The sequence below is a fragment of the Myotis daubentonii genome, chromosome 3 (genome assembly GCF_963259705.1).
Source record: "Myotis daubentonii chromosome 3, mMyoDau2.1, whole genome shotgun sequence".
Classification (NCBI taxonomy): domain Eukaryota; kingdom Metazoa; phylum Chordata; class Mammalia; order Chiroptera; family Vespertilionidae; genus Myotis; species Myotis daubentonii.
In genome coordinates, this window is record NC_081842.1 from 118,909,121 (window position 1) to 118,924,154 (window position 15,034).

General features: G+C 47.9%; 1 pseudogene; it reads right to left on the reverse strand.

Annotated features, from left to right (window-relative positions):
- Window positions 1-2,351: 2,351 nt before the first annotated feature.
- On the reverse strand, window positions 2,352-4,068 carry LOC132229691 (probable G-protein coupled receptor 160; annotated as a pseudogene).
- Window positions 4,069-15,034: the final 10,966 nt, after the last annotated feature.

Genomic DNA, 15,034 nt, shown 5'->3' on the forward strand with positions numbered 1-15,034 from the left:
AAGGAGACATATATAATACTCTTTATAATACCTTAGGCAATAAAACAAAATTAAAAAAACAACAACAGAAACCACAATGAGATATATTTTTATTAAATTTATTCATGTACATATTTACTCATAAAAAAAGAAACATTTCCATAAAAATTTTATAACTTAATTTTTACAATAGCCTGTTATACATAATCTATACTAATAAAAGTAATATGCTAATTAGACTGGGACACCTTCCGGACACCTTCTGGATGTCCTTCCATACAAAGCTGGGGACTTGGCCGGCCTACAGACCGCCCCCAAACAGCCCTCAGCCCCTTGCCCAGGCTGGCCACGCCCCCCAGCGGGGACCCTCACCCCAATGGGGTTTTGGCCAGCCTGAAAATGGCCATCAGCCCCTCACCCAGGCTGGCTACACTCCCCTATGGGACCCTCACCCCAATGGGGGGATGGCCAGCCTGCAAACGGCCATCACCCCTTTGCCCAGGCCAGCCATGCCCCCAGTGGGGACCCCCACCCTGATCTGGGACCCCCTTCAGGGAAGACTAGCCAGCCCCGACCCGTGCACCAGGCCTCTATTCTATACTAATAAAAGGGTAATATGCTATTTAGACCAGGAGACCTTTTGGACAACCTTCTGGACAAAGCCATGGTGGTGGAGCCGAGGCAGAGGCGGTTAGGGGCAATCAGGCCACCAGGGGTTCAGTTAGGGCAAGCAGTCTGGTAGGGGGTAGTTGGGAGCAATCAGGCCGGCAAGGGGGGCAGTTGGGGGCAATCAGGCAGGCAGGAGGGGCAGTTGGGGGTGAACAGGCTGGTGGAGGCACAGTTGGGGGCGATCAGGCCAGCGGGGGGGGGGGGGCGGCGGGCAGTTGGGGGTGATCAGGCCAGCAGGGGGAAGCAGTTGGGGGCGAGCAGGCTGGCGAGGGGAAACAGTTGGGGGCAAGAAGGCCAGTGGGGTGGGCAGTTGGGGAGAGCAGGCTGGCAGGCAGAGTGGTTCAGGGCAATCAGGCAGGCAGGCAGGTGAGTGGTTAGGAGCCAGTGATCTCGGATTGCAAGAAGGATGTATGACTGCCTGTGGAATCAGGCCTAAAACCGGTAGTCAGACATCCCCTGAGGAGTCCCAGTTTGAAGAGGGTGCACGCTGGGCTGAGGGACACCCACCTTGTGCATTAATTTCGTGCATCAGGCTACTAGTTATTAATGAACTACAATGTTCACTAATGACTGATTACTATAATTGTGTTGCATTCATTTACCTTACGCGCAGGCGCACCATTTCTCTCCACTAATACTAGCAGTGAATATTTTAGCAGCTGATTGCCAGGTCATTAGTCTTGAACTGACTTGTTTTGTGTGTGCAACAGGAAATATTTTGCTTTCGGAGAACAAGAAAAATAGATTTATTTGCATTACACTTATTTGTGCAGTTATTCAGTGTCTGGTAAGTTAATGTTCAAGAAGAAAATATTAATTTTATTAAAATGTTTTATTATTTTATGTTAATGATTACTCATCTATTTCAGCCCTTTGTATTCAGCATGTCTCTATTGAAATAAACTTATGCTTCTATGAAAACTGAAGCTTTTGTTTTTTTTGTGGCCCACATAAACTTAAACCTTGTTTATTTGGCCCGTGTTAGCCTTTGACATGCTTGGTGTAGGGCTTAGGAATAATTATTCTCTGGTGGTGGTTGATCCTGTCGTCATAAGATGTTTTCCATGGTCAGTGGATCACTCAAAGGGCCTGTAAAATAATGCTCATACAAACATTCTGGTTATCATTTAATTGATTTAAAAAAACCTTGCAGAACATGATGTTAAGAAATCATTATACATTCTTTCCTTTAAGGATGTGGTTAGGTTAATTTCAACTATGGCATTTTACTGAAAGCGAGGAGTCATAGGCCTCTAAAATGGAGTTCTTTCAGTCAAGATGGAGTGCAGATGTTACCCCTATATTGTCTCAATTATTCTTTTCCATTTCTAAAATTATTATCCTTATTACTAAAGGCTCGGTGCACAAAATTTGTGCACAAGATGGGGGGCGTCCCTCAGCCCAGCCTGCACCTCTCCAATACGGGACCCCTCAGGGGATGTCCAACTGCCAGGATCGGGCATAAACCGACAGTCAGATATCCCTCTCGCAATGTGGGACCTCTGGCTCCTAACCGCTCACCTGCCTGCCCGCCTTATTGCCCCTAACTGCCTCTCCTTGCTAGTCTGACCACCCCTAACCACCTCTGCCTTGGCCCCCACCAACATGGCTTTGTCCAGAAGGATGTCTGGTTTAATTAGCATATTACTCTTTTATTAGTATAGATAGCTGTAAGTTTTAATTACCTTTAACATGGCAACCTGTTAACAAATTATTGATATAGGCTTTTTAATTTCCTCAAGATTATGAATTGCAAGTGGAATGAAGCAACATTTCCAGTTGACATATGGATCCACAGGTAATGCAATGTCTTAAATTAAGCTTGTGACAATTAAACCAATAAACTGTAGCAATAATAAAACTTTTAATAAAGTTCAACCACAGAATGTTCATCTCAATATATGCTGGAATCTATACCTTAAGTAAAAGGGTAATTATTTGAAATAGGTACCAAGAAAACAATGAATTTGGGCAAGAGTGGGTCTTTTTAAAGCTCATAATATAACTAGAAGGTAGCTTAATAGCCTGTACCACAGTCATAACTTCTAACCAAGAGATTATAAAAGTCATAAATAAACTCACCATGGAATATGACAGAACTTTGAATGCTAATGTAGAAAGAACATTGGTAAGTGTTGGGGTCCAGCCCCAGCAGGTCCAGGGGTTCCCAAAGGTGTGGATGAAGGACACAGAGACAGCGTTCAGTTGATCAGCAGCCTAGCATAGTTCTCTAGTCAGGTTCTCCAGCTAGGTTCTGTCTTTATTCTCCTGTTACATCTGTATTTATACCATTTGATTTTAATCCTATCCATTCTATTCCAAAGGTTTGTTATCTCCATTCCAAGGTCACTACTCTACTGTTCTGTTATGCTACAAGGAAGTAACTGAAGGAGATTATCCTAAGTAAAGATTATGTAGCTTAAGCATGATTGTTTGTAGTTAAGGTGATTAACTACCCGCCTGGCACTTAGTTAAGGGGTTTTACTGATTTATTCCCTTCCTTAGTCCTGTTAATCCCTAACTCCAGGGAAAAATCCCCACCTGGGGAAACAACCTTTCTCAGGGAGGTGGTCCTGGTTAAAACACATAGTGCTAAGAGGGGGAGCAAACATATGCCATATACGTCAGGTCCCTTGAAACATAAGCTGTGCAGATGTTTCTTCCCTGCAGTGACTGTGTCAAGCAGCAAGGGTGGACCGGCTTCTGGCAGGTAAGAATAAACATTCTGTGCTTTCAAATTTTGGTAGATAGTTGGATCTCCCAAAACATAAGCAAAGACTGCAATCCAAATTTAAATTACTGTAAAGAAATAAAATACTGGTAAATTTTGAAGGTGGTGGTGGAGTAGGTGGAGGTTGCACTTACCTCCTCCTAAGGCCAATCTGGAATTACAACTAAATCATAGAACAATTGACCTGACTAATCAACTAAGAACTGTCTAACACAAATCTTATAACCAAGGATGTACAGAAGCCACATTGAGTTGGGTAGGAATGGTGGAGATGAAAAAGGGCTGGCCCCACTCCCAGGACGGCAGCTGAGAATCTGAAAGGATATCTCAGCTGCAAAGATTCCCCCTGAGGAGCTTGGAGTCTCAACCGCATATAAGGCTCCCCAGCCCAGAGCACCAGAGCTGGGAAGAGGAGCCCACATAACATCTGGCTGTGAGAATCAGCAATGATTCTGTCCACCAGGGAGAGACAGGAGTCCCCTTAAAGGGCCAACACGCAAAAGCTCATTTTCAGCCACTCACCCTTGGCTCCAGCAGAGGGCAGGTGGCTCACAGAGGAATAGGGTCATGTGGGGAGAGACTGGGTTGTAGAAGGAGCATTGAAGGGTCAGCCACCAGGGTCCCCATGCTAAGTCACTTACACTGCAGAACCCATCTTTCTTGTTCAAGCACTCACCTCCATATGGCATCAGTCTGGGAGAATCCAGAAGCCCCACCCTCCTAACTCCCTATTGCCCCACCCTGTAGAGCTTATACCCTGCAGAGGACTCAGCTGTCTGTGCCCAGTGTGTAGAGATTTGGATAGTTTCAGTGGGTTTCAGAGGCTGAGTTGTGTGGCTCTTGGGCAGGGCTCATTCCCCCCACCTTCCCACAAGCCTAACAGGTGCCACTCCCTCATAGAAGTTCGATTAGTCCCACCTTCTGGACTCCTGGCAACCCCACCCTGCCAACATTGGGCTCTACAGAAGGTCCAGGCAGAATCCAGAATAGACACTTGTATGGCTGGCTCTAGGATTGGGGTCACCTTTCCCTTGCGTGCCCAATGTGTTCAGAGCCCTCCCTTCACACAGCCGAATCTTGGTCTGTTTGGGGCTAGTAAACTCTGCTGGCCTCACCCTAAAGTCTCCCTGAGACCCCATCCCACCACAAAGGTCCGCAGGGTACATATATCTTCAGTGTACCCTGGGACTTTTGCTGAGTGGACTTACACCCAGCACTGGCACCAAGTTTGAATCTGTATCAACCTGCTGAACACCACTCACACCTACCTGGTGAATCACTAAGAAACTACCTCATGCAACCTAAGTGCCACCAGCAGTTTTTTTTTTTTAATTAAAACTATTGTTCAGATTATTACATTTGTTCCTCTTTTTCCCCCCATAACACCCCTCCTCCCAGTTGCCGCCCCACCCTCCGACCTCACTCCCCACCCACTGTCCTCATCCATAGGTGCACGATTTTTGTCCAGTCTCTTCCCGCATCTCCCACACCCCTTTCCCCACCAAGAATAGTCAGTCCATTCCCTTTCTATGTCCCTGATTCTACTATGATCATCAGATTATTTGTTCACTTGATTCTTAGATTCACTTGTTGATAGATGCATGTTTGTTGTTCATAATTTGTATCTTTACCTTTTTCTTCTTCTTCCTCTTCTTAAAGGATACCTTTCAGCATTTCATATAATCCTGGTTTGGTGGTGATGAACTCCTTTAGCTTTTCCTTATCTGTGAAGCTCTTTATCTGACCTTCAGTTCTGAACGATAGCTTTGCTGGATAAAGTAATCTTGGTTGCAGGTTCTTGGTATTCATCACTTTGAATATTTCTTGCCATTCCCTTCTGGCCTGCAAAGTTTCTGTTGAGAAATCAGCTGACAGTCGTATGGGTATTCCCTTGTAGGTAACTGATTTTCTTTCTCTTGCTGCTTTTAGGATTTTCTCTTTGTCTTTTGCTCTTGGCATTTTAATTATGATGTGTCTTGGTGTGGTCCTCTTTGGATTCCTCTTGTTTGGGGTTCTCTGCGCTTCCTGGACCTGTAAGTCTATTTCTTTCACCAGGTGGGGGAAGTTTTCTGTCATTATTTCTTCAAATAGGTTTTCAATATCTTGCTCTCTCTCATTTTCTGGCACCCCTATAATTCTGATGTTGGTACGCTTGAAGCTGTCCCAGAGGCTCCTTACACTACCTTCGTATTTTCAGATTCTTTTTTCATTTTGCTTTTCTGGTTGGGTGTTTTTTGCTTCTTCGCATTTCAAATCTTTGGCTTGATTCTTGCGCTCTTCTGGTCTGCTGTTGGGAGTCTGTATAGTATTCGTTATTTCAGTCCGTGTATGCTTAATTTCTAGTTGGTTCTTTATCATAACATTGAGGGTCTCATTAGATTTCTTGAGGATCTCACTACATTTATTGGCGGCTTCTAGACAGTTCTTTTTATTTATTTATTTATTTATTTATTTATTTTTTTAATTAAATCTTTATTGTTCAGATTATTACATTTGTTCCTTTTTTTCCCCCCATAACTCCCCTCCTCCCAGTTCCCGCCCCACCCTCCGCCCTCACTCCCCACCCACTGTCCTCATCCATAGGTGCTCGATTTTTGTCCAGTCTCTTCCCACATCTCCCACACCCCTTTCCCCCCCCAGGAATAGTCAGTCCATTCCCTTTCTATGTCCCTGATTCTATTATAATCAACAGTTCATTCTGATCATCAGATTATTTATTCACTTGATTCTTAGATTCACTTGTGGATAGATGCATATTTGTTGTTCATAATTTGTATCTTTACCTTTTTCGTCCTCTTCCTCTTCTTAAAGGATACCTTTCAGCATTTCATATAATCCTGGTTTGGTGGTGATGAACTCCTTTAGCTTTTCCTTATCTGTGAAGCTCTTTATCTGACCTTCCGTTCTGAATGATAGCTTTGCTGGATAAAGTAATCTTGGTTGTAGGTTCTTGGTATTCATCACTTTGAATATTTCTTGCCACTCCCTTCTGGCCTGCAAAGTTTCTGTTGAGAAATCAGCTGACAGTCGTATGGGTATTCCCTTGTAGGTAACTGAGTTTCTTTCTCTTGCTGCTTTTAAGATTCTCTCTTTGTCTTTTGCTCTTGGCATTTTAATTATGATGTGTCTTGGTGTGGTCCTCTTTGGATTCCTTTTGTTTGGGGTTCTCCGAGCTTCTTGGACCTGTAAGTCCATTTCTTTCACCAGGTGGGGGAAGTTTTCTGTCATTATTTCTTCAAATAGATTTTCAATATCTTGCTCTCTCTCATCTTCTGGCACCCCTATAATTCTGATGTTGGTACGCTTGAAGCTGTCCCAGAGGCTCCTTACACTATCCTCGCATTTTTGGATTCTTTTTTCATTTTGCTTTTCCAGTTGGATGTTTTTTGCTTCCTCGCATTTCAAATCATTGACTTGATTCTTGCGCTCCTCTGGTCTGCTGTCAGGCGTCTGTATAATATTCGTTATTTCAGTCCGTGTGTGCTTAATTTCTAGTTGGTTCCCCAATATAAGATCGAGGGTCTTATTAGTTTTCGTGTAGATCTCATTAAGTTTATTGGCAGCTTCTAAACAGTTCTTGAGAGACCTTAAAAGTGTGGTTCTGAACTCTATTTCTTCCATTGACAATTTTGTCCTGTTTCTTTGTCTCCGCATTTTGTTATGCTTCTTTGGTGCACCCCCTAGTGGTCTTTGTTCGCAGTCTTATAGATAAATCTTGATTGTTGTAGCTAATTCCAGGGAGGGTTTGACCTCCAGGCCAAGTGGCTATGAGAATCAGCTATGAGTGTCAGCAGTGAGAGAACTTCTGTCCTCTAGGGAGGTGCTAATCTAGCCTTTGCCTGAGGCTATCCGTCAAATGCCTCTGTGCAGGGCTTGGGCGGGGCGGGTCGCACAGGATCAACAGGGTGGGCCGGAGAGAGCAGTTATGGCGGCTCTCAGTCCTGTCCCCAGGGGCTCTGCCTCTCTGAGTCCCAGCACCCGCTGCAAAGCTCGGAGAGAAAGCTGCACTCGCTCTGACCGAAGCCAGACAGTCCCGCTTCTCCCGTTTGAGTCTGGGTCCCTAAAGACTCGCCCGGATCTGGTGCTCAGAGTCTGCGACTCCCTCCCGATTGAAAACAACAACCGCGCCCTCCGCCGCCAGCCCGCTCCGCGAACTCCGCACCTCAGAATTTGACTTCAACACTGCGCCTCCTCTGAGTGTCCGTATGCGTTTCTCTTTCCTCCTAGTTGTAGGACTTCCACTCAGCCAGCGTTCCTGTGGTTCTGGGTGATGTCCCTTCCGTTTTTTGGTTTCACTTTTGAAGTAGTTGTTCAAAGCAGCAAACTCCGGCGTTAACCTATGCCGCCATCTTGGTTCTCCCTAGACAGTTCTTAAGAGACCTTAAAAGTGTGGTTCTGAACTCAATATCCTCCATTGACAGTTTTGTCCTATTTCTTTGTCTCCGCATTTTTTATGCTTTCTTGGTGCACTCCCTAGTGGTCTTTGTGCACAGTCTTGTTGTAGTTAAGCCTTGATTGTTGTCGGCAATACCGGGGGTGATTTGACCTCCAGGCTAACTGGCTATGAGAGTCAGCTATGTCTGCAGTGGGAAAACTTCTGTCCTCTGGGGAGGTGCTAATCTAGCCTTTGCCTGAGGCTATCTGGCAAATGGCTCTGTGCAGGGCTTGGGTGGGGCGGGTTGCACGGGATCAAACAGGGTGGGCTGAGTGAGCAGTTATGGCTGCTCTCAGTTCCGTCCCTAGGGGCTCTGCCTCACAGAGTCCCAGCAACCACTGCAAACCTCGGAGAGAAAGCTGCCTTCGAGTTCCGTCCGAAGCCAGACAGTCCCACTTCTCCCATTTGAGTCTGGGTCCCTAGAGACTCACCAGGATCTGGAGCTCAGAGTCTGAAACTCCCTCCCGATTGAAAACAACAACCGCGCCCTCTGCCACCAGCCCGCTCCACGTGCACTCTGCACCTGAGTATTTCACTTCAGCACTGCACCTCCTCTGAGTCTGGGTATGATATTCTCTTTCCTCCTAGTTGTAGAATTTCCACTCAGCCAGCCTTCCTGTGGTTCTGGATGATGTCCATTCCGTCTTTTAGGTGTACCCTTGAATTGGTTGTTCGAGGCAGCAATCTCCGGTGTTAACCTATGCCGCCATCTTGGTTCTTCTCCAACCACCAGCAGTTTTTTAAGCGACTGAGCCTAACAGGCAGCTGGCAGGTGGAGGCAGATCTCAGAGTGCCTTGGGCCTTTTGCTGACCTGCCCCCAGGCTTAGTGCCAGTGGAAGCCAGCCTTGGTACCCAGCTTGACCCTTCCCATGTTCACCCAAGCCCAGTAAGGCAGCCACAAACTAAATTGTTTTGTAGCTCCAAACAGGTATCCCAGGGCCAGTCACAGGCAGCATCTAACATTGACCTCCACCAGAGACCCTCCCAAAAGGCCCCAGAACCAACTGGTGGTCTGTGAGGTCCGAAAGGTTGGTGACCGCTGCTTTAGACCACATAAGAAAAGGACCCAATTAGCTCCACAGGTAGCATATTCAAAGGGAGATCTGATAGGTACCAGACCCTGCTGGGGTGAATTCTGTTTTGTGTGGTCAGCATCCACACAGCAACTTGTACAAGGCTGATCTTCATATTCAGCCAGTCTGAAGATTGACCCAGGCACAGAGAAGCCAATAGAAATCAAAACAACTACAACAGGACTAACATAACCCACACAAGGGACATTCCTAGAGCACCTTGCTGGGGTGATCAGGTAGACTGTACTACAGAGCACCATAGGACACCTATAACATAAGACTATTATACCAAGACTTGGAGACATGGCAGGTCTACCTAATACGTTTGAACAAATACAGAGGCAGCCAAAATGGAGAGACAAAGAAACATGACCCAAATGAAAGAACAGGAGAAATCCCTAGAAAAAGGACTAAGTGGAATGGAGGCAAGCTAGGTACCAGATAGAGAGTTCAGAACAATAATTATAAGAATGCTCAAAAAACTTAGGGGGGGAAATGGATGAACACAGTGAGGCCTTAAATACATAGTAAATATAGCCCTGGCAAGTTGCCCAGTGGTTAGAGAGAGCATCAGCCCACAGACCAAAGGATCACAGGTTCCTGTACCCAACCTGAACCTGCAGGAAGCCCCCTTAGGAAGAACCAGAGTTTGAGTCTCTGGTAGAAACTGAGGAGTTTGGCTTTGAAGCAGAGACTAATTTCCCCTCATTGAGTGTCCTACTGTGCAATCTCTAAGTAGGGGGCCCACTAGTCCAAGTTAGGTTAGCCTGGTCTACCCTAAACACTTTCTTTGGAAAGCCCTGGAGGGAGACCAGGCAACATCAGAGGGGAGGCAGAGTAGCTGATGGATGGAGGCTGACTTCAGGGAGCCTCAGACCATTCACAGATCTGCTCCCAGCTCCACACTAAAATAAGCCATTTACACATATTGGTACCTCCTATGAACACACAGGTCTAGCAGAAGCAGACAAAAAATGTGAATACATGGTGCTAAAGGTTTACTGCCATAGACATCCAACCTGAAGGGTTAATGATTGTGCCACTGAGCCCATCAGAACACCTCAGGACTGTATCTGTATAGCATATTTCACACCATGGTTGGGGTTGAGCCTCACAGTCAACCAGCCTTATGGTCAATTCCAACCTCAAAAGGGCCATCAGCAATCAAGACCAAATTACAACAGGAGGGTCCAAACAACCCACACAAGAGACGTTCCTAGAGCACCCAGCTCAGGAGAACAAGGAGACTGCACCACTGGGAGCTGCAGGACACGTACAACACAAGGTCACCCCACCAAGATTAGAGTCATAACAGTCCTTTCTAAAACAGAAACAAACACAAGGAGACAGGTAAAATGAGGAGATAAAAGCAAACAAACAAAACAGGCTCCAAATGAAAGGACAGGAGGAGACTCCAGAAAAAGAGGCAAATGAAATGGAGGCAAGCAATTGATCAGATAGAGAATTCAAAGTAATGGTTATAAGAATGCTCAAGGAACCTGGTTAGAGCAACAACACAATTAAGAAGGATATAAAAACTATGAAAAATAATCAGGTGGAAATGCAAAATGCCATATCTGAAATACAGTATACATTGGAAGGAATTGTCAGTCGACTGGATGAGGCACAAGATTGATTCAGTGAAACAGAAGACAAAATAGAAAAAAAAATCACTCAATCATAACCGAAAAAAGACAAAATATTTTAAAAGCAGGAGTGTCTATACTAAAATAGCCTAGGTAGCATCACACCCTCACATCATCACAAGATGGCTGTCACAAGATGGCCACACACACAGCGGAGGCGGGGCCTGGTGGCTGCTCCATGCAGTGAAGCCTGGGAGTCCTGCAACTCTGCGCAGCATGGAGGAGGCTGGTTCCAGAGTCTCCACCACCTCGTGCAGAGGAGGCGGGTTGTGGCAGGGGAGGGCAGTTGTGGGCGATCAGGCTGGCAGGGGAGGGAAGTATGGGCAATCAGGCCAGCAGGGGAGGGCAGTTGTGGGCGATCAGGCCGGCAGGGGAGGGCAGTTGTGGGTGATTAGGACAGCAGGGGAGAAGTTAGGCATCAACCAGGCTGGCAGGCAGAAGTGGTTAGGGGCAGTCAGGTAGAGGTAGACAGGCAGGCAAGCGGTTAGGAGCCAGCGGTCCCTCCTGGATTGCAAGAGGGATGTCTGACTGCTGGTTTAGGACCGATTTCTGCTGGATCGGGTCTAAATTGGCAGTTGGACATTCCCCGAGGGGTCCCAGATTGGAGAGGGTACAGGCTGGGCTGAGGGACACCCCCCCCCCCGTGCACGAATTTTGTGCATCAGACTTCTAGTAGTTTAGGGAAATTGGGACAACAAAACATACCGATGTCCACATAATAGGGATACCAGAAGGAGAAGAAAGAAAGCAAGGGATAGAGAGCTTGCTTGAAGAAATAATGATGGAAAACTTCCCTGGCCTGCTGAAGGAAATTGTCACACAAGTTCAGGAAGCACTGAGAGTCCTAAACAAGATCAACACAAAGAGATCTACACCAAGACACATCATAATTAAAAAGGCCAGATCAAACACAAAGAATCTTTTTTAAAAGTATATTTTTATTGATTTCAGAGAGTGGAGAACCAAGATGGCGGCATAGGTTAACGCCGGAGTTTGCTGCCTTGAACAACTACTTCAAAAGTGAAACTAAAAGATGGAACGGACATCACCCAGAACCACAGGAACGCTGGCTGAGTGGAAGTCCTACAACTAGGAGGAAAGAGAAACGCATACGGACACTCAGAGGAGGCACAGTGCTGAAGTCAAATTCTGAGGTGTGGAGTGTGGGGAGCGGGCTGGCGGTGGAGGGCGTGGTTGGCGTTTTCAATCTGGAGGGAGTTGCAGACTCTGAGCTCCAGATACGGGCGGGTCTTTAGGGACCCAGACTCAAACGGGAGAAGCGGGACTGTCTGACTTCGGTCAGAGCAAGTGCAGCTTTCTCTCCGAGGTTTGCAGCGGGTGCTGGGACTCAGAGAGGCAGAACCCCTGGGGACAGGACTGAGAGCCGCCATAACTGCTCTCTCCGGCCCACCCAGTTGATCCTGTGTGACCCGCCCCGCCCAAGCCCTGCACAGAGGCATTTGCTGGATAGCCTCAGGCAAAGGCTAGATTAGCACCTCCCTAGAGGACAGAAGTTCTCTCACTGCAGAAACAGCTGATTCTCACAGCCACTTGGCCTAGAGGTCAAACCCTCCCTGGTATTAGCTACCACAATGAAGGCTTAACTACAAGACTGTGCACAAAGACCACTAGGGGGTGCACCAAGGAAGCATAACAAAATGCGGAGACAAAGAAACAGGACAAAATTGTCAATGGAAGATATAGAGTTCAGAACCACACTTTTAAGGTCTCTCAAGAACTGTTTAGAAGCCACCAATAAACTTAATGAGATCCACAAGAAAACTAATGAGACCCTTGATGTTATGATGGGGAACCAACTAGAAATTAAGCTTACACGGACTGAAATAACGAATATTATACAGACTCCCAACAGCAGACCAGAGGAGCACAAGAATCAAGTCAATGATTTGAAATGCGAGGAAGCAAAAAACACCCAACTGGAGGGGCGGAATGAAAAAAGAATCCAAAAATGCGAGGATAGTGTAAGGAGCCTCTGGGACAGCTTCAAGCGTACCAACATCAGAATTATAGGGGTGCCAGAAGATGAGAGAGAGCAAGATATTGAAAACCTATTTGAAGAAATAATGACAGAAAACTTCCCCCACCTGGTGAAAGAAATGGACTTACAGGTCCAAGAAGCGCGGAGAACCCCAAACAAAAGGAATCCAAAGAGGACCACACCAAGACACATCATAATTAAAATGCCAAGAGCAAAATACAAAGAGAGAATCTTAAAAGCAGCAAGAGAAAGAAACTCAGTTACCTACAAGGGAATACCCATACGACTGCCAGCTGATTTCTCAACAGAAACTTTGCAGGCCAGAAGGGAGTGGCAAGAAATATTCAAAGTGATGAATACCAAGAACCTGCAACCAAGATTACTTTATCCAGCAAAGCTATCATTCAGAATTGAAGGTCAGATAAAGAGCTTCACAGATAAGGAAAAGCTAAAGGAGTTCATCACCACCAAACCAGGATTATATTGATTTCAGAGAGGAAAGGAGAGGGAGAGAGAAATAGAAACATCAATGAGGAGAGAATATCATTGATTGGCTGCCTCCTGCACGCCCCCTACTGGGGATTTAACCCTCAACCTGGGCCTGTGCCCTTGACCGGAATCAAACCCGGGACCCTTAAGTCCGCAGGCTGAGGCTCTATCCACTGAGCCAAACCAGGTAGGGCCAAACACAAAGAATCTTAAAGGCAGCAAGAGAGAAATAAGCAGTTACCTACAATGGAATTCCCATATGGCTGTCAGCTAATCTCTCAACAGAAACACTTTAGGCAAGAAAGGATTGCATGAAGTATTCAAAGTAATTAAAAGCAAGAATCTGTAACCAAGATTGCTCTATCCAGGAAGGCTATTATTTAAAACTAGAGGCCCGGTGCACAAAAATTTGTGCACTCGGGGGGAAGGGGGGGTCCCTCAGCCTGGCCTGTGCCCGCTCGCAGTCTGGGACCCCTCGAGAGATAATGCCCTGCTGACTTAGACCTGCTCCCGGGTGGCAGAGGGCAGGCCCAATCCCTAGGTGCAGCCCCTGGTCAGGCTCATAGCAGGGCCGATTGGGGTGTTGGGGCGCCGCCCCCTGTCATGCACAGAGCAGGGCGGATCAGGAGTTTGCTATGCCACCCCCAGTCACGCTCAGGGTAGGGCCGATTGGGGGGTTGGGGCACCGCCCCCTGTCACACTCAAGGCAGGGTCAATGGGGAAGTTGTGGCGCCACCCCCTGTCACGCACAGAGCAGGGCCAATCTGGGGGTTGGGGCGCTGCCCCCTGTCACACACAGAGCAGGGCCCATTAGGGTGGTTGGGGCTCCTTACCCTGTCACGCACGGAGCAGGGTCGATCAGGGGTTTGGGGAGCTCCCCTCTGTCACGCACAGAGCAGGGCACATCAGGAGGTTGAGGAGCTCCCCCCTGTCACTCACAGAGTAGGGCCGATAGGGGAATTGGGGCGCCGCCCCCTGTCACACACAGAACAGGGCGGATCAGGGGGTTGGGATGCCGCCACTGTCACACTCAGGGCAGGGCCGATGGGGAGGTTATGGCTCTACCCCATCACACACAGAGCAGGGCCCGTGGGGTCGGGGGGTTGTGGCGCCGCCCTCTATCACCCACAGAGCAGGGCTGATCAGGGGGTTGGGGTGCCGCCACTCTCACACTCAGGGCAGGGCCGATGGGGAGGTTATGGCTCTACCCTGTCACACACAAAGCAGGGCCCGTGGGGGGGGCAGGTGGGTTGGGGCGCCACACCCTGTCACACACAGAGCAGGGCCGATCAGGGGGTTGGGGCGCCACACCCTGTCATACACAGAGCCGCAGGGCGATCAGAGGTTGGGGAGTTCCCCCGTATCAGGCACAGAGCAGGGCTGATCAGGAGGTTGGGGCACCTTCCCCTGTCACAAACAGAGCAGGGCAGATAGGGAGGTTGTGGACCCGCCCCCTGTCACACACAGAGCTTCAGGGCGATCAGGGGGTTTGGGTGCTGCCCCCTGTCACGCTGATCCCGGTGCTGGGAGGCATATTACTCTTTTACTATATAGGGTAGAGGCCTGGTGCATGGGTGGGGCTGGCTGGTTTGCCCTGAAGGGTGTCCTGGATCAGGGTGGTGGTCCCCACTGGGGTGCCTGTCCAGCCTGGGTGAGGGAATGATGGCTGTTTGCAGCTGGTCACACACCATTCAGGGTGGGGGTCCCCACTGGGGTGCCTGGCTAGTCTGGGTGAGGGGCTGAGGGCTGTTTGCAGCTGTTCACACACCCTTCAGGGTGGGGGTCCCCAGTGGGGTGCCTGGCCAGCCTGGGTGAGGGGCTGAAGGCTGTTTGCAGCTGGTCACACACCCTTCAGGGTGGGGGTCCCCACTGGGGTGCCTGGCCAGTCTGGGTGAGGGGCTGAGGGCTGTTTTCAGGCTGGCGGGTGACGGAAGCTCCCAACTGCTCCTTTTTTTCTTTTTCTTTTTTTTTTTTTTTTATTCTGGGCCAGCTTTAGCTCTGAGGCTCCAGCT